At 40.9% G+C, this 25,605-nt stretch overlaps 1 protein-coding gene across 5 annotated transcripts in view; it reads left to right on the forward strand.

The window, feature by feature from the left end:
- Positions 1 to 1,630: 1,630 nt before the first annotated feature.
- Positions 1,631 to 25,605, forward strand: part of LOC106567112 (proto-oncogene tyrosine-protein kinase Src) — a 55,240-nt gene continuing 31,265 nt past the window's right edge. For all 5 annotated transcript variants that reach the window (XM_045693259.1, XM_014136021.2, XM_014136023.2 and 2 more), the window contains exon 1: positions 1,631 to 2,059. The gene's annotated coding sequence lies outside the window, so the exon portion shown is untranslated. The remainder of the gene's footprint in view (positions 2,060 to 25,605) is intronic.

Genomic DNA, 25,605 nt, shown 5'->3' on the forward strand with positions numbered 1-25,605 from the left:
ACTGCACATTTTTAGGGTGGCCTTTTATTGTCCCTAGCACAAGGTGCACCTGTGTAATGATCATGTTGTTTAATCAGCTTCTTCATATGCCACCAGTCAGGTGAATGGATTGTCTTGTTAAAGGTGAAAATCTCACTAATGGGGATGTAAACAAATTTGTGCACAACGTTTTAGAGAAATACGTTTTTTGTGCATATGGAACATTTCTGGGATCTTTTTATTTCAGCTCATTAACATGGGTCCAACACTTTACATGTTGCATTTATATTTAGGAAGAGGTCATCATTTCATGGATTCTGTGAAGGAAGAAACCACATCGAACAAGTGGTAAGCAAGTTAGGTCCCCAAATTTGTTTTGCACCAAGTCAAATGAAAGTATTGTGAAAGAGGTTGTATTATTGGATCTAAATCAAAGTAGATCATTTTAAAATGGTTCTATACATCCGTTTGTGTCTCTATACGTATCAATGTGAGGTACTAAATCTTGTATGAAAGTGCATCCTTGTAGTTGTGTGGGCTAATATAGTCAATGTTTGCCTTGGTAAGTTTAGCCAATGATTTAGCCAATAGCAAGTTAAAATTTAAGCGTTTTCTTCCCAGGTGTAATGCAATGCATTATCGCTGGGATTTGAGGTAAGAACATGTCCTATGTTAAGTGTTTTTAAAAAGTACGTGTTTGTTAGGTGTGAAGCCTGTGTTAAAAGATGCTTAGTGATTAAATTGCAAAAAGGTAATGTGATATAAAGATAGACATTGTTTTCAAAAGGTAGAGGTAATATTCTGTACAGAAATTTGCAGGCGTCTTAAAGAGGCCTCTTAAAGCTGCAATATGTACCTTTTTGGGCGACCTGACCAAATTCAGACATTTTTGTAAAAGATATTGCTTTCTCATTGAAAGCAAATGTAAGAAGCACCAGATCTGTTCTATACTTCCCGTGCTAACGTTTAGTTTTTGCGTCTTTTACGTTCGGTTTTGTACACCAGCATCAAACAGCTGAAAATATATTTCACAGCGGTTTAGATGGTACAATGATTCTCTACTACTCTATACTTGCTTGTTTTGCCAAGAGATTTGATTATTTCCAGGGATACACAACATCCTGAAATATATGTACATATGTTAGTAATAAAGAATAATGTTTCCCTTGACCGCGTGATGCTGAATGTAAAAAAAATGGCTCAATTTACGCCACTCTCCCAAAAATTGTTTTTCTATATTTAGCCTACTGCCCTAAAATGATAGCATATTTTCATTAACCTAAAAATGTAGACTCAAGGACTGTGCCCAAAGTAGCCCTTTGATTTTTAACCATGACCTGCAGTGAGAAATAGACAAATTACCTGTCAAATTCTAATGCATGATTATGTATAATAAATGCATATCTAATTGTGAACATGACCCGCCTTATCCCAATCACAGCCAATGGCAAAATTGTGGATACTTCCAAAATAGAGCGTGTGTGTGGACTCCCCCCTTTTTGCGGGCGGTGCTGAAATGCGGAACAATTCAAATGAGCCTAAAGCTAATTATGCAAAAACACAGTCTATTAGGTCTCCATAGTCAGCTGTCCCAATACTCCAAATCCCTCCCCTTACCCCCTCCTATCCCACACGCTGCCACCCTCTATGTTTTGGTCCTGAATTCTCTCTGCTTGTGTGTGTGTGATTTACTACGCGCAGCACTGAACACAGTAGCCTAGATATTTTTTCCATCGCAAAATCTAGTCATTTCTTCGGCAATTGTCAACCTGCTTGAAAGCCTACTCCCTTTCATAATTATTGGGATTAAAATTATTGCTGCAATCAGACTAGTTCTGACTGCCTACGTACAGTAATTCTCGGGCATTCCCCGTCATGACCTAGCCCGCCCCTCTGGTTGAATGGATGGGAAAACTCATTAGTTCGACCATAGATTTTCTGCTGTGAACGTCGTCTGTAATCTGTTATCATTTTTGGGTTTACTTCGATGACGGATCTGTGTATTCTGTCGTTACATTCGATGAACTATTGTCCATCTGGTAAATAAACGAGCAACGGCAATCCAGTGGTACGCGTTAGGGTAAGTGACTTGTTATTTTGGTATAAAATGAAACCATTGATTGAACAGAAACAATGTATCACAAATGTATCCGGTCCGGGCAATATGTATTGAGATGCATTCTGATCTCAACAATTATTCTGATAGGCTACAGTTGATATGAAATAGCTCGCTGGAACAGGGTACTGAGGAGGGGCTTTCAATCCAATAAATTATTTGAATGCAAGTATGTTAATTGTGTGCTTACCATTTTACATAGATATTCAGTAGCTAGTACTAGGATTGGGACACAAACCCCATTGACCATCACATCGTAATTTTCGAGTAGCTACATTTGTATGCCAATATGTAAGTCAATCAACAATACACTAGTGTGTGAGGGGGATGATATGTTATAAGGTGTTGATATACACTGACTATACCAACCATTAGGAACACCTTCCTCGGAACAGCCTAAATTGGTCGGGGAATGGACTCTACAATATGTCAAGCGTTCCACAGGGATGCTGGCCCATGTTGACTCCAATGCTTCCCACAGTTGTAAAGTTGGCTGGATGTCCTATGGGTGTTGGACCATTCTTCATACACACGGGAAACTCTTTGAGTGTGGAAAAACTCAGCGTTGCAGTTCTTGACACAAACCGGTGCGCCTGGAACCTACTACCATACCCTGTTCAAAGACACTTAAATATTTTGTCTTGCCCATTCACCCTCTGAATGGCACACATAAGCAATTCATGTCTCAAATGGCTTAACAATCCTTTTTAACCTTTCTTCTCCCCTTCATCTACACTGATTTGAAGTGGATTTAAAAAGTGACATCAATAAGGGATCATAGCTTTCACCTGGATTCACTTGGTCAGTCTATGTCATGTATATTCAGTGTATAGACCGGTCTCTGCCGGTGCCTATGTCCTATTTACTAAACTATGGGCTGTGTCAAATGCTCAGGATTAGTGTTATCCCACTCAAGATGGCTGACAATCACTTCATATTCGTTGCCAAACCCACTAGCTCCAGGTCATCTATAAGTCTTTGCTAGGTAAAGCCCCACCTTATCTCAGCTCACTGGTCACCATAGCAGCACCCACCCGTAGCGCGTGCTCCAGCAGGTATATTTCACTGGTCATCCCCAAAGCCAACTCCTCCTTTGTCCGCCTTTCCTTCCAGTTCTCTGCTGCCAATGACTGGAACGAATTGCAAAAATCACTGAAGCTGAAGTCTTACCTCCCTCACTAACTTTAAGCATCAGCTGTCAGAACAGCTTACAGATCATTGCACTTGTACATAGCCCATCTGTAAATAGCCCACCCAACTACCTCATTCCCATATTATTTATTTTTTGCTCCTTTGCACCCCAGTATCTCTACTTGCACATTCATCTTCTGCACATCCATCACTCCAGTGTTTAATTGCTATATTGTATTTATTTCGCCTTTATTGCCTTACCTCCCTAATCTTACTACATTTGTACACACTGTATACAGATTTTTCTATTGTGTTATTGACTGTACGTTTGTTTATTCCATGTGTAACTCTGTGTTGTTTGTCACACTGCTTTGCTTTATCTTGGCCAGGTCGCAGTTGTAAATGAGAACTTGTTCTCAACTGGCTTACCTGGTTAAATAAAGGTGACATAATAAAAAAGATGACTTAGACAAATATTGACTCTTAATGAAGCGGTATCCTAGCATGTCTAATTCCTGTTTTTGAACATACGGTATTAATTATGTTTTCCCCAGTTGAGTATGGCTTTAAAGAATAATGACATTAAACTCCAGGTTTCAGTGTTGAGATGTAAGGAGTGGTCTACACTTGATGAAGTAATGGGTTCGCCTGGGCCTCATGGCAATTGAATGTATCCAACACAGAGTTGTCATAGTCCTAAAGCACGCACATATACATTACACAGTATACATTCACTTTGTTTACACCCTGCCGAGTGTGTTGTCTTGTACCTTTTTGATCTGCCTGAAGGCAAGATATTGTGTGAACAAAGGCGAAAATCTAATCTCAAATCCAGAAATTCACCCAGAATTTAGAATCACAAATTTGCCAAGGAATTTTATTCTATTGAATTCGCCATAAAATTGTCAACTGATCATCGATTTATTAGATGAATTGAGAACACACCCTAAATTGAATATGAACTATGAACCATTCAGTTGTGTGCTCTGTGAGGATGAGCATGAACAGCAAGCCTATGTCTCTTTCTCTCTTATTGAGGAATTATGTTGTTTGGCAGAGCATTCTGAAGCTATTAACATCTCTGTATAGGCTATATCCCTTCCAAAAATCAGTTCATCTGTCTCCCAAAATCTCACACTCAGATTTACGCTCCATGGATATTTAGTTCTACCGTTGTAATGCCCCAAAGCATACAATATGACGAGAAGAGCACTGCAATCTTTTTAGTCACCCTTTATTTTCCTCCAGAAGATTTCATTTAAATGTGCTTCTTTTGTAATAAAACAATGGGATATTTCAATATGATTTTGCTGCTTTCTTGGGAGCCATCCTCACTCTCTACATGTCTTTTCAGCTGGCCAGTCAGACATGGTGGTGAAACACTCGTGACTAACTGAATCTTCCCTGGCTGATTTGGGGGCCATCGTCGAAGGAAAGGCCTCACAGACAGAACTTAATGCCCCTTGGAATCCTATGAAAGAATGTCATCCAGTGAAAGCTTTGGAGCTTTATGTTGGTTCCGATGAGATCACTGCAAAGTGGCTCTTGAAGCAGAAATTCCTGTCAATTGGTGGATTGGCCCCTTTGTTCCCTCTATATACTGAATCACTCTGTCTGACAGGGCAGTTCACTACACTAGGCCTGGCGGTAGTCAATGACTTGCTTGTTTCCGAAGCCAGGCGTCCAAGCCTTGAGAATGATCTGCCTCTGAAACAAGTTGTGACTTCCTTTCATAAAATGTCTTTGTGCTCATAATGAAAAAGTAAAATGGAAAGGGCATTTCGACAGGCCTTATAGAACTACTTGAGGAGTGACTCCATTACCATGAATCTCACTTGAGGCCGTCTAGTATGTACAGTTTTGACCCTATATTATTGTCTTGAATTGGAGTGTTAACCTAATTTGGCTGTAGGAAGCAAACTGGGCAAATAGAATGAAAACAGAACAGTCTAGTTTTCTCGTGAAGATCATTTCCGGTGAGTTGCTTCATTTGAGGGAACTTTTAACTACTTAATTAGCGATAATATTACGAGTAGGGGTCTGTTTTTTTGGGGGGGCCTGAGGAATAGGATAGAAATGATGAACAAATGGTGGGATGATGAAAAGAATAACCCATACAGAAGTATAGACACGTGCTGTTTTGTTGGTCCAAGTAGAACAGCACAACGTTTCCTGATATCTGATGCCAACAATCCCCCTTAGTTTTGGCCTTCGGATGTATGATTCACAGTCACACTGCTCAGTGCAGTTGTATTGGTACTTTGGCTAGCTGGCGCGAGCACTGTGACTGTGACAGCCTCTGAACTCATTGAATTTTTCATGTGGCAGACGCACACTCAGACAGACACCAAACTTCTGTTTCTCTATCTGGCCCAGTTTTGGTGCTAATTAGTGCCCAGTGATGTTCAGGGGCAGCCATTTTAAGAGGGGAATGGAAATACCACCTGTTCTCTGTTGAAGCAGACTTTGTTTGGGGTAGTATTTCCATAAATGGTGGAAGAGGACAACTTATTTTTCCTTTTATGTAGGCCTATCCTTTATTTGAACAGGGCAGACACATTGAGATTGACATCTGTTTTTCAGGTGATCCCTGGCCAAGTGAGCCCTGGCCATCTTCACAGAGCTGGGTGGGGCTGTCTAAGCCTTATTGTAATGTACTGTCAAAGCTTCATGTAAAAGTGTGTTTGTGAACGTGTGTGTGTAAAGGGAACCAAAATTATGACCTAGAGTGTATTACCAAGTTACAGGTTAGTCAACTGAGCAGTGAACACCCCGCACACCTAAGTTACATAAGTAGATTTACGTAAGGGTGCACAATATGCAAAAGTCAAACCATTTGTTAAATCAATGTTGTTAAAGTGGTTGGCTTAGCAACCACTGTATATGATAATAAGAATGGAAAGGGGTTGCACAGATAGCAGTCACTCACCCAGCCCTAGCTCCGTGCAGCTATCTGAGACCCTGTGGCTGGAGACATTTGAATTGAATATCTGATTGTGGTTCATTGAGCGGAATAGAACAGAGGAGGGACTGTGTCCTCTCAGCCCTCCCAGGGTTTCAGGCTACTGAGGCTAGTCACTTCCTGTTCTGGCCTAGCCTGCTCTGTGAACAGGGTGACAGGGGCCATACTTCTCATCTCAATCCCTCCACTGTTGCAAGGGAGTGCGGACGGGAGGGTTATCAGTCAAAATGTCTTGTGTGGATTTTCTTCTCACTCCCCCCACTTGTCTTGACAGGAAATGGCTCCTTTGCATTCAGAGGTGTCTCTCTGTCTCCGTGTCTTAATGCAGTCACAGCTGGGCCACTAAGTCAAGTTGTATGACTGCTTGCGGCTTCCTCTTGTCCAGGGCTCCCTTAAAAATGGGACTCACCTGGTTGATAAATACAATTTTGAGATGCTGGACCAGCCTTGGTCTTTGTTCCTCTGCCCTGCCTGAAAATCACTATATTGGAATGGATTTTATGTAAATGTTGTATTGACAAAATTTGCCTCAAGTTGGACTTGCTGTCCTTTACCCTGCGGTTGTAAAATGACTGAAAAGACAACACCGAACTTTTTTTTTTTTTGCCTGTACATTTCTATATGAGCACAAGAGGATGTAGGTAGATAACAACACAATCTCAGATCCTATCATTTACAGGGGAATGGAAACACACAATTCTCCTTTCTGGATTCACTGTGTGACTTTAGTGTCTATTGTAACAAAAGATAGACCACACCTGCATCACTGTGATTCCTGTGAGGGCTTTTTGTTGACAACAACCACTACTAAGCCAGAGCAGGTCAAGGAGAAACAGATAGGGGAATTATCTGGGAGTGGGAATGGAATCAGTCATGCTTGAAAAGCAGGCTTTATCTATAACTGAAAACCTGTTCTACTCCTCAGTCCTCACATGGACAGACGAGCAGTTTTCCTGAGTGGTGGCCTTAGTTGCCCCTGAGTGCCCTGATGCTTATGTTTGAGTGCGAGAGCTGCTCCCTGGGGTCCTCTTCCTCCTCATCAGTCGTCTGAGCTGAGCAGCAGCAGCCACGCCCTGGGGACTGGAAGCTATACAGCTGGTGTATTTATTAGTGCACACTGTAGCAAAACATTATGCAATGAAAAACAAAGCCAAGCGTTTCTTATTGGATAAGTTCAGGTAGTCCCTCCCTGTTGCAGTCTGTTTTCTTCTATTTAGTGCCTAATGAACATGGCCCTGCTGTCCCCTACCCGAAGGAAGTTGCCCCTGGTCCTCACCCCTGAATGGCAGTGTTAATTTGAATATTGAAATCAGGCTCTGTGGTGAACAAAGGCTGATATATAAGCAATGGAGGATGTCGCTCCATTGATGGGGCGCTCACCCTAAAATCAGTCATGGAAAGGATGTTATGTTTTGATGATCATGCGCAATTCCACGGTAATGGAATTTTCACTTAAACAGATTTAAAAAAAAGTTTAACAAACCATTCAACTGTATGCACAAGGACTACTTTTAACAATTTACACAATTGTTTTAATATATACATTTATTGGAATGACTGTGCAGATGCAAAGTTAGGTAACAGTTTGTGTCCACGTTTTCCAAAAACTCTGTTAAATATATGCTCCGAATTAATAAGATTCAACGATGTCTGCAGAAAGAATGGAGACATCGTTGAAAAAATCTAATCCAATTTCATTTGTCACATGCTTCGTAAACAACAGGCGTCGACTAACGGTGAAATGCTTACTTACGGGCCCATCCCAACAATGCAGAGAGAGAAAACAATACAAATAATAACACAAGGAATAAATATGCAATGAGTAACGAAAAATTGGCTATATGTACACAGCGTACCAGTAACAAGTCTGTGCAGGGGTACAAGATAATTGAGGTAGATATTGGTAGGGGTAAAATGACTAGGCAACAGGAAAGATAATAAAACAGTAGCAGCAGTATATGTGATGAGTTGGTGCATAAAGGGTCAATGCAGATAGTCCGGATAGCTATTTAGTTAACTATTTAGCAGTCTTATGGCTTGGGGGTAGAAGCTGTTCAGGGTCCTGTTGGTCCCAGACTTGGTGCATCGGTATCGCTTGCCTTGCGGTAGCAGATAGAACAGTTTGACTTGGGTGGCTGGATAATTTGAACATTTTTAGGGCCTTCCTCAGTGCCTGGTGTAGAGGTCCTGGATGGCAGGGGAGCTCGGCCCCAGTGATATACTGGGCCGTTCGCACTACCCTCTGTAGCGCCTTGCGGTACGATGCCAAGCAGTTGCCATACCAAGCGGTGATGCAGCCAGTCAAGGTGCTCTCATTGGTGCAGCTGTATAACTTTTTGAGGATCTGAGGGCCCATGCCAAATATTTTCAGCCTCCTGAGGGGGAAGAGGCGTTGTCCTGCTTTCTTTACGACTGTGTTAGTGTACAGTGGGGGGGAAAAGTATTTGATCCCCTGCTGATTTTGTACATTTGCCCACTTACAAAGAAATGATCAGTCTATAATTTTAATGGTAGGTTTATTTGAACAGTGAGAGACAGAATAACAACAACAAAAAATCCAGAAAAACGCATGTCAGAAATGTTATAAATTGATTTGCGTTTTAATGAGGGAAATAAGTATTTGACCCCCTCTTAATCAGAAAGATTTCTGGCTCCCAGGTGTCTTATATACAGGTAACGAGCTGAGATTAGGAGCACACTCTTAAAGGGAGTGGCCATATGTTTTGGGTCATTGTCATGCTGGAATACCCATCCACGACCCATTTTCAATGCCCTGGCTGAGGGAAGGAGGTTCTCACCCAAGATTTGACAGTACATGGCCCCGTCAAATGATGCGGTGAAGTTGTCCTGTCCCCTTAGCAGAAAAACACCCCCAAAGCATAATGTTTCCACCTCCATGTTTGACGGGTGGAGATGGTGTTCTTGGGGTCATAGGCAGCATTCGTCCTCCTCCAAACACGGCGAGTTGAGTTGATGCCAAAGAGCTCCATTTTGGTCTCATCTGACCACAACACTTTCACCAGTTACCTCTGGTAACATCATTCAGATGTTCATTGGCAAACTTCAGACGGGCATGTATATGTATTCTTGAGCAAGGGGACCTTGCAGGCGCTGCAGGATTTCAGTCCTTCACGGCATAGTGTGTTACCAATTGTTTTCTTGGTGACTATGGTCCCAGCTGCCTTGAGATCATTGACAAGATCCTCCCGTGTAGTTCTGGGCTGATTCCTCATCGTTCTCATGATCATTGCAACCCCACGAGGTGAGATCTTGCATGGAGCCCCAGGCCGAGGGATATTGACAATTCTTTTGTGTTTCTTCCATTTGCGAATAATCGCACCAAATGTTGTCACCTTCTCACCAAGCTGCTTGGCGATGGTTTTGTCGCTCATTCCAGCCTTGTGTAGGTCAACAATCTTGTCCCTGACATCCTTGGAGAGCTCTTTGGTCTTGGCGATGGTGGAGAGTTTGGAATCTGATTGATTGCTTCTGTGGACAGGTGTCTTTTTTACAGGTAACAAGCTGCGGTTAGGAGCACTCCCTTTAAGAGTGTGCTCCTAATCTCAGTTCGTTACCTGTATAAAAGACACCTGAGAGACAGAAATCTTTCTGATTGAGAGGGGGTCAAATACTTATTTCCCTCATTAAAATGCAAATCAATTTATAACATTTCTGAAATGCGTTTTTCTGGACATTTTTCTTGTTATTCTGTCTCTCTTAAAATTATAGACTGATCCTATCTTTATCAGTGGGCAAATGTACAAAATCAGCAGGGGAACAAATACTTTTTTCCCCCACTGTATGTGGACCATGTTAATTCCTTAGTGATGTGAACACCAAGGAACTTAACTTCTTGGGGCTATGTGGGACGCTAGCGTGCCACCCGTGGTGCACCCTATCAACAGCAGGTGCATTTCAAGAGCGGCAAATTTGAAACCAAATAAATGTCAAAATTCAAATTTTTCAAACATACAACTATCTTACACCCTTTGAAAGATGAACATCTCCTTAATCTAACCACGTTGTCCGATTTCAAAAAGATTTTACGGCGAAAGCATAAAGTTAGATTATGTTAGGAGAGTACATTGACAATAGCTGTGTGTAATGTTTTGTCAATTCAAAGACAGGCGTCACCAAAACCATAAAACCAGCTAAAATGATGCACTAACCTTTGACAATCTCCATCAGATGACACTCCTAGGACATTATGTTAGACAATACATGCATTTTTAGTTCTATCAAGTTCATATTTATATCCAAAAACAGCGTTTTACTATGGCGTTGATGTTCAGGAAATCGTTTCCCTCCAATAACCGGCAGTCAAGTCAGCACAACAAATTAAATAATTAATATTAGAAAACATTGGTAAAATATTATATTGTCATTTAAAGAATTATAGATTTACATCTCTTGAACGCAATCGACTTGCCAGATTTAAAAATATCCTTACTGGGAAATCACTTTGCAATAATCTGAGCACTGCGCCCAGAAAAATACGCTTTGCGATACAGACTAACGGCCATGTTGGAGAGATCTAAAATCGAAAATACTATGTAAATAATCCATTACCTTTGATTCTCTTCATCAGATGTCACTTCCAGGAATCCCAGGTCCATAACGAATGTAGTTTTGTTCAAAAAAGCTCATCATTTATGTCCAAAAAGCTCCGTGTTGTTAGCACATGATCTAAGCCCGCCGGACTTCACTTCATGAACGAGGGGAAAAAATATATTTACGTTCGTTCAAACATGTCAAACGTTGTATAGCATAAATCATTAGTGCCTTTTTAACCAGAACATGAATAATATTCAAGGTGGACGAATGCATTCTCTTTTAAAACGTATTGGAACGAGGGTACCCAACATGACCTCGCCCGCCAGAGTCTAATCGGCCATCACCGTTCCAAGGCTCTTGTTCGGTCAGATCTCACAGTAGAAGACTCAAAACACTTTGTAAAGGCTGGTGACATCTAGTGGAAGCAATAGGAAGTGCCAAAACATTAATAAGCCCCTGTGTGTTTCAATGGCATAGGCTTAAAGGTAATTCAACACATCAGGTATCCACTTCCTGTCAGAATCTGTCTCAGGGTTTTGCCTGCCAAATGAGTTCTGTTATACTCACAGACACCATTCAAACAGTTTTAGAAACTTTAGGGTGTTTTCTATCCATATATAATAAGTATATGCATATTCTAGTTACTGGGTAGGATTAGTAACCAGATTAAATCGGGTACGTTTTTTTATCCAGCCGTGAAAATACTGCCCCCTAGCCCCAACAGGTTAAAGCTCTCAATCCACTCCACTACAGCCACTACGGTGTGTGCTCGGCCGTCTGTTTCCTGTAGTCCACGATCAGCTACTTTTTGTTTTGCTGATGTTGAGGGGGAGGTCGTTGTCCTAGCACCACACTGTCAGGTTACAGACCTCCCTATAGGCTGTCTCATCGGTGATCAGGACTGCCGCCATGATGTTGTCATCAAACTTACTGATGGTTGGAGTCGTGCGCTGTCGTGGGTTAACAGGAAGTACAGAAGGGGACTAAGCACACACCCCTGAGGGGCCTCCGTGTTGAGGGTCAGCGTGGCGGATTTGTTGTTGCCTACCCTCACCACCTGACAGCGGCCCGTCAGGAAGTCCAGGATCCAGTTGCGGAGGGAGGTGTTTAGTCCCAGGGTCCTAAGCTTAGTGATGAGCTTGGAGGGCATTATGGTGTTGAACACTGAACTGTAGTCGATGAATAGCAATCTCACATAGGTGTGCCTTTTTGTCCAGGTGGGAGAGGGCAGTGTGGAATGCAGTAGAGATTGCGTGATCAGTGGATTTGTTGGGGCGGCATGCAAATTGGAGTGGGACCAGGGTGTATGGGATGATGGTGTTGTTGTGAGCCATGACCAACCTTTTACAGCATTTCATGGATACAGATGTGATGTTACAGGCGATAGTAATTTAGACAGGTTACCTTGGCATTGTTGGGCACAGTGACTATGGTGGTCTGTTGAAACATGTAGTTATTACAGACTGGGTCAGGGAGAGGTTTAAAATGTCAGTGAAAACACTTGCCAGCTGGTCAGCGCGTGGTCTTAGTACACGTTCTGGTAATCCGTCTGGCTCGCAGCCTTACTCACTTCGCCGGAGAGTGAGGTCACACAGTCGTCTGGAACAGCTGGTGCTCTCATGCATGGTTCAGTGTTGCTTGCCTCGAAATGAGCGTAAATGCATTTAGCTCATCTGGTTGGCTCGCGTCACTGGGCAGGTCGTGGCTGGGTTTCTCTTTCTAATCCGTAATAGTTTGCAAGCCCTGCGACATCCAACAAGCGCCAGAGTAGGATTCGATCTAAGTCCTGTATTGATGCTTTGCCTGTTTGATGGCTCATCGGAGATCATAGTGGGATTTCTTAACCTCTCTGGGCTAGGTGGGACGCAGCCAGTTGAATCCTGTGGCGCGTTATTCAAATCCTTAGATATGCTATTACTTCAATTTTTCAAAAATATGACTATTTTACACCATTTTAAAGATAAGACTCTCGTTAATCTAACCACACTGTCCGATTTCAAAAAGGCTTTACAACGAAAGCAAAACATTAGATTATGTCAGCAGAGTACCGAGCCAGAAATAATCAGACACCCATTTTTCAAGCTAGCATATAATGTCACATAAACCCAAACCACAGCTAAATGTAGCACTAAACTTTGATGATCTTCATCAGATGACAACCCTAGGACATTATGTTATACAATACATGCATGTTTTGTTCAATCAAGTTCATATTTATATCAAAAACCAGCTTTTTACATTAGCATGTGACTAGCATGTGACTAGCATTCCCACCGAACACTGCCGGTGAATTTACTAAATTACTCACGATAAACGTTCACAAAAAGCATAACAATTATTTTAAGAATTATAGATACAGAACTCCTCTATGCACTCGATATGTCCGATTTTAAAATAGCTTTTCGGTGAAAGCACATTTTGCAATATTCTCAGTAGATAGCCCGGCATCACAGGGCTAGCTATTTAGACACCCAGTAGGTTTAGCACTCATCAAAGTCAGATTTACTATAAGAAAAATGTTCTTACCTTTGTTGTCTTCGTCAGAATGCACTCCCAGGACTTCTACTTCAATAACAAATGTTGGTTTGGTCCAAAATAATCCATCGTTATATCCAAACAGCGGCGTTTTGTTTGTGCGTTCTAGACACTATCCTAAAGGCTAAATAAGGGTGACGAGCATGGCGCAATTCGTGACAAAATAATTCTAAATATTCCATTACCGTACTTCGAAGCATGTCAACCGCTGTTTAAAATCAATTTTTATGCAATTTTTCTCATAAAAAGCGATAATATTCCGACCGGGAATCTGCGTTTAGATAAACAGACAAAGGAAAAGAAACCATTCGGTCGAAGCGGGCACGCGCCTAAGCCCATAGTACTCTGAGTGGCCACTTGCCAAAAGCGATAAAGTGTTTCAGCCAGAGCCTGCCTCGATATCGTTCAACGTTTTCCCGGGCTCTGAGACCCTATGGACGACGTAGGAAGTGTCACGTTATTGCACAGATCCTGAGTCTTCAATAAAAAGAGCCAAGATGAAACACTACTTCTCAGACAGGCCACTTCCTGCTTGAAATCTTCTCAGGTTTTGGCCTGCCATAGGAGTTCTGTTATACTCACAGACACCATTCAAACAGTTTTAGAAACTTTAGGGTGTTTTCTATCCAAAGCCAATAATTATATGCATATTCTAGTTACTGGGCAGGAGTAGTAACCAGATTAAATCGGGTACGTTTTTTATCCAGCCGTGCAAATACTGCCCCCTATCCCCAACAGGTTAAAGCGTCCAGATTAGTGTCCCGCTCCTTGAAAGCGGCAGCTCTATCCTATAGCTCAGTGTGACTGTTGCCTGTAATCCATGGCTTCTGGTTGGGATATGTACATACGGTCACTGTGAGGACGATGTCGTCAATGCACTTATTAACCTCTTGGGGCCACCCCTTCCCGTTCTTATCCCGGTAACGGGATTGCTTGACAAGATACATGGCGCAAAATTCAAAACAGCAAAAATCTAAATTTCAATTTCTCAAACAATCAACTATTTTACACCATTTGAAAGATAAACATCTCCTTAATCCAACCACATTGTCCGATTTCAAAGAGGCTTTACGGTGAAAGCATAAAGTAGATTATGTTAGGACTGTACATAGTCAAAAAAATTACACACAGCCATTTTCAATGCAAGGACAGGCGTCACCAAAAGCAGAAAACCAGCTAAAACTATGCACTAACCTTTGACAATCTTCACCAGATTACACTCCTAGGACATCATGTTAGACAATACATGCATTTTTTGTTCTATCGAGTTCATATTTATATCCAAAAACAGCATTTAACATCGGCGCGTGACGTTCAGAAAATATATCTCCCCCAAAACTGCCGGTGAATTTACAAAAATACTCATTATAAACGTTGATAGAATATTAAACTGTTATTCAAAGAATTATAGATTAACATCTCCTGAATGCAACCACATTGACAGATTTCAAAATAACTTTACTGGGAAAGCACACTTTGCAATAATCTGAGTACTGCGCTCAGAAAAATACACTAGGCAATACAGATAGCCGCCATTTGAGTCATCTAAATGCATAAATAACATTAGAAATATTCACTTACCTTTAATAATCTTCATCAGAAGGCACTTCTAGGAATCCCAGGTCCACAATAAATGTTGTTTTGTTCGATAAAGTTCATAATTTATGTCCAAATAACTCCATGTTGTTAGTGCGTCCAGTAAGCTACTCAAAATGTAGGACGTGCGAGGAAAGTGTCACGACGAAAAGTCCAAAAATATATATATTTACGTTCGTACAAACATGTCAAACGTTGTATAGCATCAATCTTTAGGGCCATTTTAACGTGAAACTTCAGTAATATTTCAACCGGACCATTCCTGTGTCTTGAAAAACGTTTTGGAACAGAGCTACCTCTCTCGTGAAGGCACGCCAATGAAGTGATGTCATTCCCTGGGTTACCAACTTCCCAGCCTTCTCATTCGGTCTCTGTTCATCATAGACGCCTCAAACAACTTTCTAAAGACTGTTGACATCTAGTGAAAGCCTTAGGAAGTGCAAAATGAATCCTTAGTCACTGTGTGTTCCATTGGCAATGACTTGGAAAAAACTACAGCCACAAGATTTTCATTTCCTGCTTGTATTTTTCTCAGGTTTTTGCCTGCCATATGAGTTCTGTTATACTTACAGACACCATTCAAACAGTTTTAGAAACTTCAGTGTTTTCTATCAAAATCTACTAATAATATGCATATTCTAGTTTCTGGGCCAGAGTAGTAACCTGTTCAAATTGGGTACGTTTTTCATCCGGCCATGAAAATACTGCCCCCTAGCCCCAACAGGTTTTAATGAAGCCAGTGACTGATGTGGTAAACACCTCAATGTTATCAGATGAATCCTAGAACATATTCCAGTCTGTGCTAGCAAAACAGTCCTGTAGCTTAGCATCTGTTTCATCGGACCGCTTCCCTATTGAGCTCTTTACTGGTACTTCCTTTTTGAGTTATTGCTTGTAAGCAGGAATCAGGAGGATAGAGTTTCATGGTCAGATTTGCCAAAGGGAGGGTGAGGGAGAGCCTTGTATGCTTTTCTGTGTGGAGTAAAGATGATCTAGAATTTTGACGCCTCTAGTTGAATAAGTTTGGCATGCTGGTAAAATGAGGTATAACTGATTTTGGTTTCCCTGCATTAAAATCACTGGCCACGAGAAGCGCAGCTTCTGGTTGTGCATTTTCTTGTTTGCTTATGGCCCTATACAGCTCGTCGAGTGTGGTCTTAGTGTCAGTATCGGTTTGTGGTGGTAAATAGACAGCTACGAAAACTGGTAAATGCTATGGTAGCCTAGTGGTTAGAGCGTTGGACTAGTAACCGAAAGGTTGCAAGTTCAAATCCCCGAGCTGACAAGGTACAAATCTGTCATTCTGCCCCTGAACAGGCAGTTAACCCACTGTTCCTAGGCCGTCATTGAAAATAAGAATTTGTTCTTAACCTCTATGGGACCTCATCCCGTTAATGGGATTGATTTTGACAACAGCCAGTGGAAAATCAGAGCGCCAAATTTAAAGCATAAAATGAGATTATGTTAGGACATAAATTTCACAAGAAACACCACAGCCATTTTCCAAGCAACTAGATGCATCACAAAAACCCAAAACACAGCTAAATGAAGCACTAACCTTTGACAATCTTAATCAGATGACACTCCTAGGACATTGTTACACAATACATGTATGTTTTGCTCGATAATGTTCATATTTATATCCAAAAACAGCATTTTACATTGACGCGTAATGTTGAGAAATGTTTTCCCTCCAAACCTCCCAGTGAATCAGCACAATGAGCACACACAGTACGTAAATTCTCATCATAAACATTAATCAATATAGAAGTGTTATGCACAGAATTATAGCCACACTTCTCCTAAATGTAATCGCTTTGTCAGATTTCAAAAAAGGTTCACGGCGAAAGCACAATTTGCAATAATCTGAGTACAGCCCAGATGACACTAACAACTAGCAAACAGAAACCCGCCATCTTGGAGTCAATAAAACTAAGAAATTACATTATAAATATTCACTTACCTTTGATTATCTTCATCAGAAGGCACTCCCAGGAATCCCAGCTCTACAATAAATGTTCGATAAAGTTCATATTTATTTCCAAATAATCAATTTTGTTCGCGTGTTAGGTTCATTATCCAAATCCAATACGCGCGTGCTTACTTAGTCCAGACGAAAAGTCAAAAGTTATACTACAGTTGGTAGAAACATGTCAAACGATGTATAGAATCAATCTTTAGGTTGTTTTTATCATATACCTTCAATAAAATTCCAACCGGACCTATCCGTTCTCTTTAGGAGTGAATATGAACTCAACTCGCTCCCAAGTCATTGCGCGTGACTTGAGCCCATGCCTTATAATGGGACACCAGTTTACCACAGCTGGTATTCCCTTCAAATTCACCAGAGAATCTTCAAACACCGTTCTAAAGAATGCTGACATCTAGTGGAAGCTTTAGGAAGTGCAAAATGAACCCTAAGTCACTGTATACAGTCAAGGCAATCACTTGAAAGGACTACAAGCACCAGACTTCCCACTTCCTGCTTGACTTTTTCTCAGGTTTTTGCCCGCCATATGAGTTCTATTATACTCACAGACACCATTCAAACAGTTTTAGAAACTTCAGAGGGTTTTCTATCCAAATCTACTAATAATATGCATATTCTAGTTTCTGGGACAGAGTAGTAACCTGTTTAAATTGGGTATGTTTTTCATCCGGCCGTGAAAATACTGCCCCCTAGCCCTAAGAGTTAACTAACTTGCCTAGTTAAATAAAGGTAAAATAATAATAAAAAAATCAATAATAAAAAAAATCAAAAAAATCAAGAGGTATTCTAACTCAGGACATCAAAAACTCTGGACTTTCTTAAAGGGTAGGTAGCATAAATATAACCACTTGTAACATATGGATTTGCATTAGAATGTGCATCAAAAGTTCCAATGCAAAGTTACACTTCACTTTTCTATTCGAATTATTACATAAAACTGATCAGAATGCCGAAGTCATGCCGGGAAAAAAAACATATGCCGGGTGTGACGTAATATGAAGGACGCGGCAAGCAGCCTATTTTCTATAATGTAAACTCCAACAGAAATACCTTCAAATGTATGACTTCAAATTGAACCAAATTGTTTGCTCGCATGACTACTGGTTTCAATTGAATTTTCTGCCAACTTACAAGCAAATAATTTATGAATTTATGGTTAAAAATCAGTTTGCAAGGTTGCTAGCCAACTAGCCTGCAAATTTTAGCCCTACCAGCCTAATGTTACATTAGCACTGCGTGAGTTAGACAGTTGCTATCAACACCTAGCTTACAGCTACATTAAAGTAAACCAAAGTTTTGTAAATATATCACACAATCTAACCAGTTATCAAATAATGTTACTGGTATATGCCGTTATCTTGGCCAGCAAGCCAGCCAGCTAAAGTCAGTTATTTTAGCCTAGCCAGATAACTAGCCTAGCTCGCTAACCACCACGGTTGACATAGTTAAGTAATAAACCAGAGAAGAACTAGTTTTGACAGCATTTTATGTTTTTGAATAATAAAAGTTCTAAATATGCTTAGTTTATGACCAATGTTCTCTCTAATTTATTTTCGGCATGGAGAAAATTTCAGGTCTGCTGAGCGCAAACTTGAACATTGTGAAAATTCTGTGCAACTTCCAGCGTACGTTTACTGTAAACACTGAGGCTGAACCCGTTTTCAGTTACAGTTTCAGACAAGAGGTCAAGAAGGCTACTGTGGCTATTTGTTCATAATGTCAGCCTACCAGAGTGGTCTACCATAAAAAAAATTGAAAATGTATCCCATAACATTTTATTATGAAAATAGCTGTTCTATCCTTCAGCCTACAGTAGCAGCCAATGTGTGGTGTTCAATGTAGGACTACATTCCATGAGACTTTTGAAAAGAACATGCAGGGCTTGACATTAACCTTTTTATCCACTTGTCCTTCAGACAAGGAGGTGACTGAAAATGTTGTTTGATGCAAGAAACCACTTAAAAAAATAAAATGCATTATTATTCCATACCATTATTACAGAGAATCAAATATATTATGCTACCCTCTGCCTATTGGCTACTTAGCCTATTCAAGCCCATTTAGAATACAACACTGCCCCTGTTAAGACCAAAACAAAACCTCATTACCCGACTCGCTTTTCAAAGATGTCTAGAAATGTACACATTTTGTGCTCTTGTAGGAAGCAATCACTCCCCCATTGCTGACTACAAGTTATCTATAACTGGGCTAATAATAAACTAACTATCAACGGATATGAACATATGTGCACACGTGGCTACATGCAGCTCTCGCTTTGATCTCAAAACAAGCGCATCCACTCATGCTGTAAACACAGTCAAGTTCAAAGTGAATGGCACAGATCCATATATGGCAATGGTAAAGGCCTATTGCAGCTCTGATTGGTTATGCCGCACCGGTCTGTGTAGCATTATGCCTACAACAAAATCTACTGCATAGTTTTAGTTTTGCATACTAAGTCTTGCATAGTTTGTTTTGTTTCGGTATGTTGCGTTGAAAGTGGCAAATATTTCGTTGATTCAATCACAATTCCAACAGTAAAGGGAAAAGCAAAAGTGAATGTTTCTACTTTTCTAGAAAGATAAATGATGTTTTCTGACTTCTGTTCTGCAGGATAGTTCTTTTCTCATTGAGGAAGTGCTCTTGTCTGAAGCCTCAAGAGGAAAATATAATCAAAGCTTTTATTATTTCCATGCTAATTACGAACCAAACACCGATTCAGTCGGATCTATAATATATGCCATTTAGCAGACGCTTTTATCCAAAGAGACTTAGTCATATGTGCATACATTTTACGTATGGGTGGTCCCGTGAATCGAACCCACTACCCTGGTGTTATAAACACCATGCTTTACCAACTGAGCTACAAAGGACCACAGTTCTAAATCCAAACATCCACTAGTCTGAAGAAGTCTGTGTTGTTGACGAGAACAACGATCAGTCTTCTATTGGTTTACATTTTAGTCATTTAGCAGACGCTCTTATCCAGAGCAACTTACAGTAGTGAATGCATACATTTTTCCCATACTGGTCCTCCATGGGAATCGAACCCACAACCCTGGCGTTGCAAACACCATGCTCTACCAACTGAGCCACACAGGACCATTAGTTGTGCTTATTGTTTTTAAGAATGGAAACACTCCCGTAACCTTTTTCCTACTCTAAGTTATTGTAAAACGTTTCTATGGCCTGTGGCATCATGAACATCTATCCACATCCTGGGTGTACGGTGTCTCTACCTGTTCCCAGAGCATTCCTCATGTGGGGTGTGTTAGTGGGAGAGGAGATAGGACCTGCCTTATCCTCCAATCCACATTCCACAACCATGACTGGAGCTGCCTCACTCTCTCTCACTGTTGTAACAAACCTGAATGCACAGACTGTACGTAGACACACAGCCAGCCCAACAAACCGACCCACTACACACACACAAATGTGCCTGTCTCATTCCTCATTCCTGTTGATGGCTCATACCTGTAATGGAGACTCTAATATTTGGGCTTGTGTGTATGCACACATGTGTTTAGAGTTGCTGTGAACTGCCATTTTACTCACTTTTCCTGATGGATTTCTTCAATCTATTATACTCTATATATACAAAGGTATTTGGACACCACTTCAAATTAGTGGATTCTGCTATTTCAGCCACACCCGTTGCTGACCGGTGTATAAAATCAAGCACACAGCCATGCTATCTCTATAGACAAACATTGGCAGCAGAATGGCCTTACTGAAGAGCTCAGTGACATTCAACGTGGCACCATCATAGGATACCACCTTTCCAACAAGACAGTTTGACACATTTCTGCCCTGCTAGAGCTGCCCCGGTCAACTATAAGTGTTGTTATTGTTAAGTGTAAATGTCTTTCCTCTGTTGCAACACTCACCACTGACTTCCAAACTGCCTCTGGAAGCAACGTCAGCACAAGAACTGTTCATTGGGAGCTTCATGAAATGGGTTTCCATGACCGAGCAGCTGCCCACAAGCCTAAGTTCACCATGCGCAAAGCCAAGTGTCAGCTGGAGTGGTGTAAAGCTCACTACTATTGGACTCTGGAGGAGTGGAGACGTGTTCTCTGGAGTGATGAATCATGCGTCACCATCTGGCAGTCTGACGGACAAATCTGGGTTTGGCGGATGCCAGGAGAACGCTACCTGCTCGAATGCATAGTGCCAACTGTAAAGTTTGGTGGAGGAGGAATAATGGTCTGGGGCTGTTTTTCATGGTTCGGGCTAGGCCCCTTAGTTCCAGTGAATGGAAATCTTAACGCTACAGCATACAATGACATTCTAGACAATTCTATGCTTCCAACTTTGTGGCAACAGTTTGTTAAGGCCCTTTCCTGTTTCAACATGACAATGCCCCTGTGCACAAAGTGAGGTCCATACTGAAATAGTTTGTCGATCTTTGTGGCAGAACTAGACTGGCCTACACAGAGCCCTGACCTCAACCCCATCGAACACCTTTGGGAGGAATTGGAACGCCGACTGCGAGCCATGCCTAATAGCCCAACAGTGCCCGACCTCACTAGTGCTCTTGTTGCTGAGTGGAAGCAAGTCCCCGCAGCAATGTTCCAGCATCTAGTGGAAAGCCTTCCCAGAAGAGTGGAAGGGGGGACCAACTCCATATTAATGCCCATAAACATTTTGATGAGATGTTCGACGAGCAGACGTCCACATACCTGTGAACCTGCCCAGGGACTGCGGTTGAAAATTAGCCGGCTGGCTAAAACCGGCACTTTTACTGAAACGTTGATTAATGTGCACTGTCCCTGTAAAAATAAAATAAACTCAAACATACTTTTGGTCTTGTAGTGTATATGTTTCCCTGATGGAGCTTCAGATTTCAGAGCTACATGGATTTTTCTTAATGGTAACAGTACTAGGCACTGCTGCCTAGATCAGAAGTTAAATGGTCAAAGCCCTGATTTACTGAAGGATGCAGCGCTCTCGGGTCTCTGTGGATGCTAGCTGGTCAGATGTTAGCTCAGCTGCTCTGATGTTCCCTCTTTTGAAATAAGATTGAAAAGTGCTAGAAGCATCATTGAAGGGTTATACTTCATAGCATCTCAGTGCGTTCTGTAGGCTTTGTAACATGTTTGCTAGTTCTCTCCTTTATTATCCTATATTTCTGCCCTTGTCATTTATGTTGCATAGTTTTGGTAATCTGTTCTGACAGTGTTTTTATAATGTGAACAAGCAAAACCGTAGGGAAGAAAACACATTGGCTATATTTTCTAATACATTTCTATATGGATCGGTGTGTTTTTCAACTACTTGCGGTTGACTAGTTCAATAATATTTGGGAAGCAGGCAAAGAGGATGTTTTTCCTTGTCATGTGCCGTAATAGGCTGTGGAAGAAATGTGTTGATTTTATACATTTTCCTTTGCGAGAAAAAAGAAGAAACGCGCACACTGCTCTTGATAGTAACACTGCTCTTTAATAAGCTTTACGTATCGGCCTCACGGCCTTCGTCATAGCTTTTGAGAGTTTTTTTTGTTTTCCTAGAGATCTTAATGATGAAATGCCTATGTATGTTATGTTGTAAATGTGAATATGAATTATGTCCCCATTTCAGATTAATCTGACGTTTTTCTTGCGCTGTACCCAATGATTTATGAAAACTTGCTTGATAGGTCGATGTCCTCATTGTGGTTTTACAGAGGTGTTTAATATGTTTTATGTACACACTTTATGTGAATATTTATGAAATGCACGTTGTTGTATTTGGTAGCACTTATTTGTTTTCCCTCGACTCCAACCCCATTCGATGCATGGAACAGATGTGGGTGGGGCCTTCCCTGTAGCTCAGTTGGTAGAGCATGGTGTTTGCAACACCAGGGTTGTGGGTTCGATTCCCACGGGGGGGCAGCACAGAAAAAAAGATGTATGAAATGTATGCATTCACTACTGTAAGTCGCTCCGGATAAGAGCGTCTGCTAAATGACTAAAATGTAAAAATGTACATAAGGATGCTCATTTTTAAAAACTCACAAAAGCTCTGATGGAAGGCGGTAAGGCTGGTACGTAAAGCTTATTAAAGAGCAGTGTTCAGGTTTCTTTCTCATTTTGTTCAACTGTTACCATGCACCTGCAAAAAAGATAGCTCAGATGTGCGAGTGCTTTTTGAATTATACATTTTCATTTGTAAATCTCTTGAAATGATTGGAGAAAGAGTCAGCAAAGGAGAGAGTAAGAATTGGAAAAAGCTAAACCCTTAGAATGATGTTTTTCTTCTGCCTCACTCTCACTCACTCTTCTTGTCCCTCAAACACATGACCACAGATCATCAGTCTCTGTGCACATAATAACCATATTCAGATGAAGGGAAAGAGATGGGGAGGATATGTGATTGTTTGGGGGCAATTGCAGAACAATATAGGGTACCCAAATGTTATACGTACTTCTGGTAAGGTTTCCAGGATTACGAAGTGAAGCTATGGCAGAGCAGATTTTAAACAATTCAATACTAAATCAGCCATTCTATTCTTAGTGTAAATATACCATATACCATAGAAACAAAATGGATCTGCTTATGGTCTATAGCACACACAGGTCACTGCAATGCAGTCACATTTTATTTTCATTGCTGAGCCCCAGATGCTTTAAAGGCCCTGTGCAGTCAAAAACATAAATTTTCCCGTGTGTGTGTTTATACAGTGTTTCCACACTATGAGGTTGAAATAATACTGTGACATTTATGAAAATGCCCTTTTAGTGTAAGAGCTGATTGAAAAGACTGATTTTGGGCATGAAAACCGGTCCAACTCCTCTTTCTCAATTCTCAAACAGAAATGGGATGTGCCTTTGATGAACGGCTAATGTGTTATTCTGGTCATGCGCGCCGTCACCGGCATAGCTAGTTCGTTAGCTAAGCTAGCCACTTGTAACTCCTCCAGTATGTGATGATTTCATTTCACAGGATTTGTTTTTGATCGGAAACTGTAGGGAAGGGTAAGAAATGGCACTTCTGTAGCCAAATATCATATTCATCCATTTTGTTTTGTATTTAAGTATTACATTGCCTGGTGTGGTGGTGCATTGCTCAGTTATACGGTTTAAAGCTGTTATTTTTACCCAAAGTCGACCTTTTAATAGACCAATAAGAAAGAGTTCCAAACCTCTCTGCCATTAGCTGCTAGTTTTCCCTTTCCTACTTAGACCACTCACAAGATGCCAAACACCCGGGGGCAGCAGTACATCAATGGTACCACTGATGCAACTCATCACTATGAAGTTGTGCAGCTGTTCCTGTATGCCAGTGATCATAGGGAGGCGTGATCACTTCTCCTTTGACACCTTGCATCCTATTTATTTACTTTAACCATGCGGTTAAGTTTGAAACAGGAAGCTTCAGCTGCTATTACGTTTCTGCTCTTTCTTTTCAAAGCTTTTTACTGATGCGTCAAGGGTGCATTATCGCTTCAATCGAGCAAGTAAATATTCTCCCATAGCCTCTCCACCTCCATCAACGCCTCTGACATCGCATGGCCTTAGTGGATGACGAGAGTAGCCAGCGTAACATCATTGTTTCCTTTCATTTTTATCATAAGTAAACTGATTCAATAAGACAGATGAGCTCGTTTTACAACGGAAAAAACCCTAGTGAGTTAGGGTTGGAAGAGGAACTGCCAAGATGAGTTGGAGTTTGATTACCTGTTTGAATACGAACCACATGCCATATTCATGCCCAGTAGCACATGTCCTAGCAAGATTACTGCTTGAGAAATGGATCTTTCCTAAAAAGCAAAAAATAATAATTTGAAATGTAAATACCATTCTAAAACGAGCATGGTAAGGTACATATTTGTTAAGCACAAAAAAATCCATCTTTAATTGGAAATTCTGCTAAATTACATATCGATGAACCATCCTTTTCAGATCCTTAACTCTCAATGCAGGAGAAAGTGACTAAGGCTTTGGGTTGCTTGCTTCAGTCTCTTCTATATTTATCTGAAGATATTTGGCCAAGATAGCAGCCATGAATCCTGAGCCCTGAAATCAAACACGCTTTTGTATAAAGACTGTTTCACAAGATTACTGTAACTGAATAAACTGCTCTTATAATGGTTTAATCTGTATGGCTTCTAGGGCTGACCCCAATTTAGTTGACTGGTCGATTGTTTGTTTTGTCATACATATATATGTGTGTGTGTGTGTGTGTGTGTGTGTGTGTGTGTGTGTGTGTGGTACCAGTCAAAAGTTTGGACACACTTAATCTTTCAAGGGTTTTTCTTTATTTTTACAATTGTTTTAATATTTTTACCATTGTAGAATAATAGTGACGACATCAAAACTATGAAATAACACAGATGGAATCATGTAGTAACCAAAAAAGTGTTAAACAAATCAAAATATATTTTAGATTCTTCAAAGTAGCCACCCTTTGCCTTGATGACAGCATTGCACACTCTTGGCATTCTCTCAACCAGCTTCATGAGTTAGTCACATGGAATGCATTTCAATTAACAGGTGTGCCTTGGTGGAATTTCTTTCCTTAATGTGTTTGTGGAATTTATTTCCTTAATGCGTTTGATCCAATCAGTTGTATACCAGTCAAACGTTTGGACACCTACTTATTCAAGGGTTTTATCTTCATTTTTACTATTTTCTACATTGTAGAAGACTTATTTATTTGTGCCCATCTCAGTGCACTAATCCATTGCGGAGGCCTAGACTAAAAGCCAATTTATGCTTGATCCGAAAATGTGGTCAGAGGCTCCATATGGAGGGTGTGACA

The sequence above is a fragment of the Salmo salar genome, chromosome ssa13 (assembly GCF_905237065.1).
Source record: "Salmo salar chromosome ssa13, Ssal_v3.1, whole genome shotgun sequence".
Taxonomy (NCBI): domain Eukaryota; kingdom Metazoa; phylum Chordata; class Actinopteri; order Salmoniformes; family Salmonidae; genus Salmo; species Salmo salar.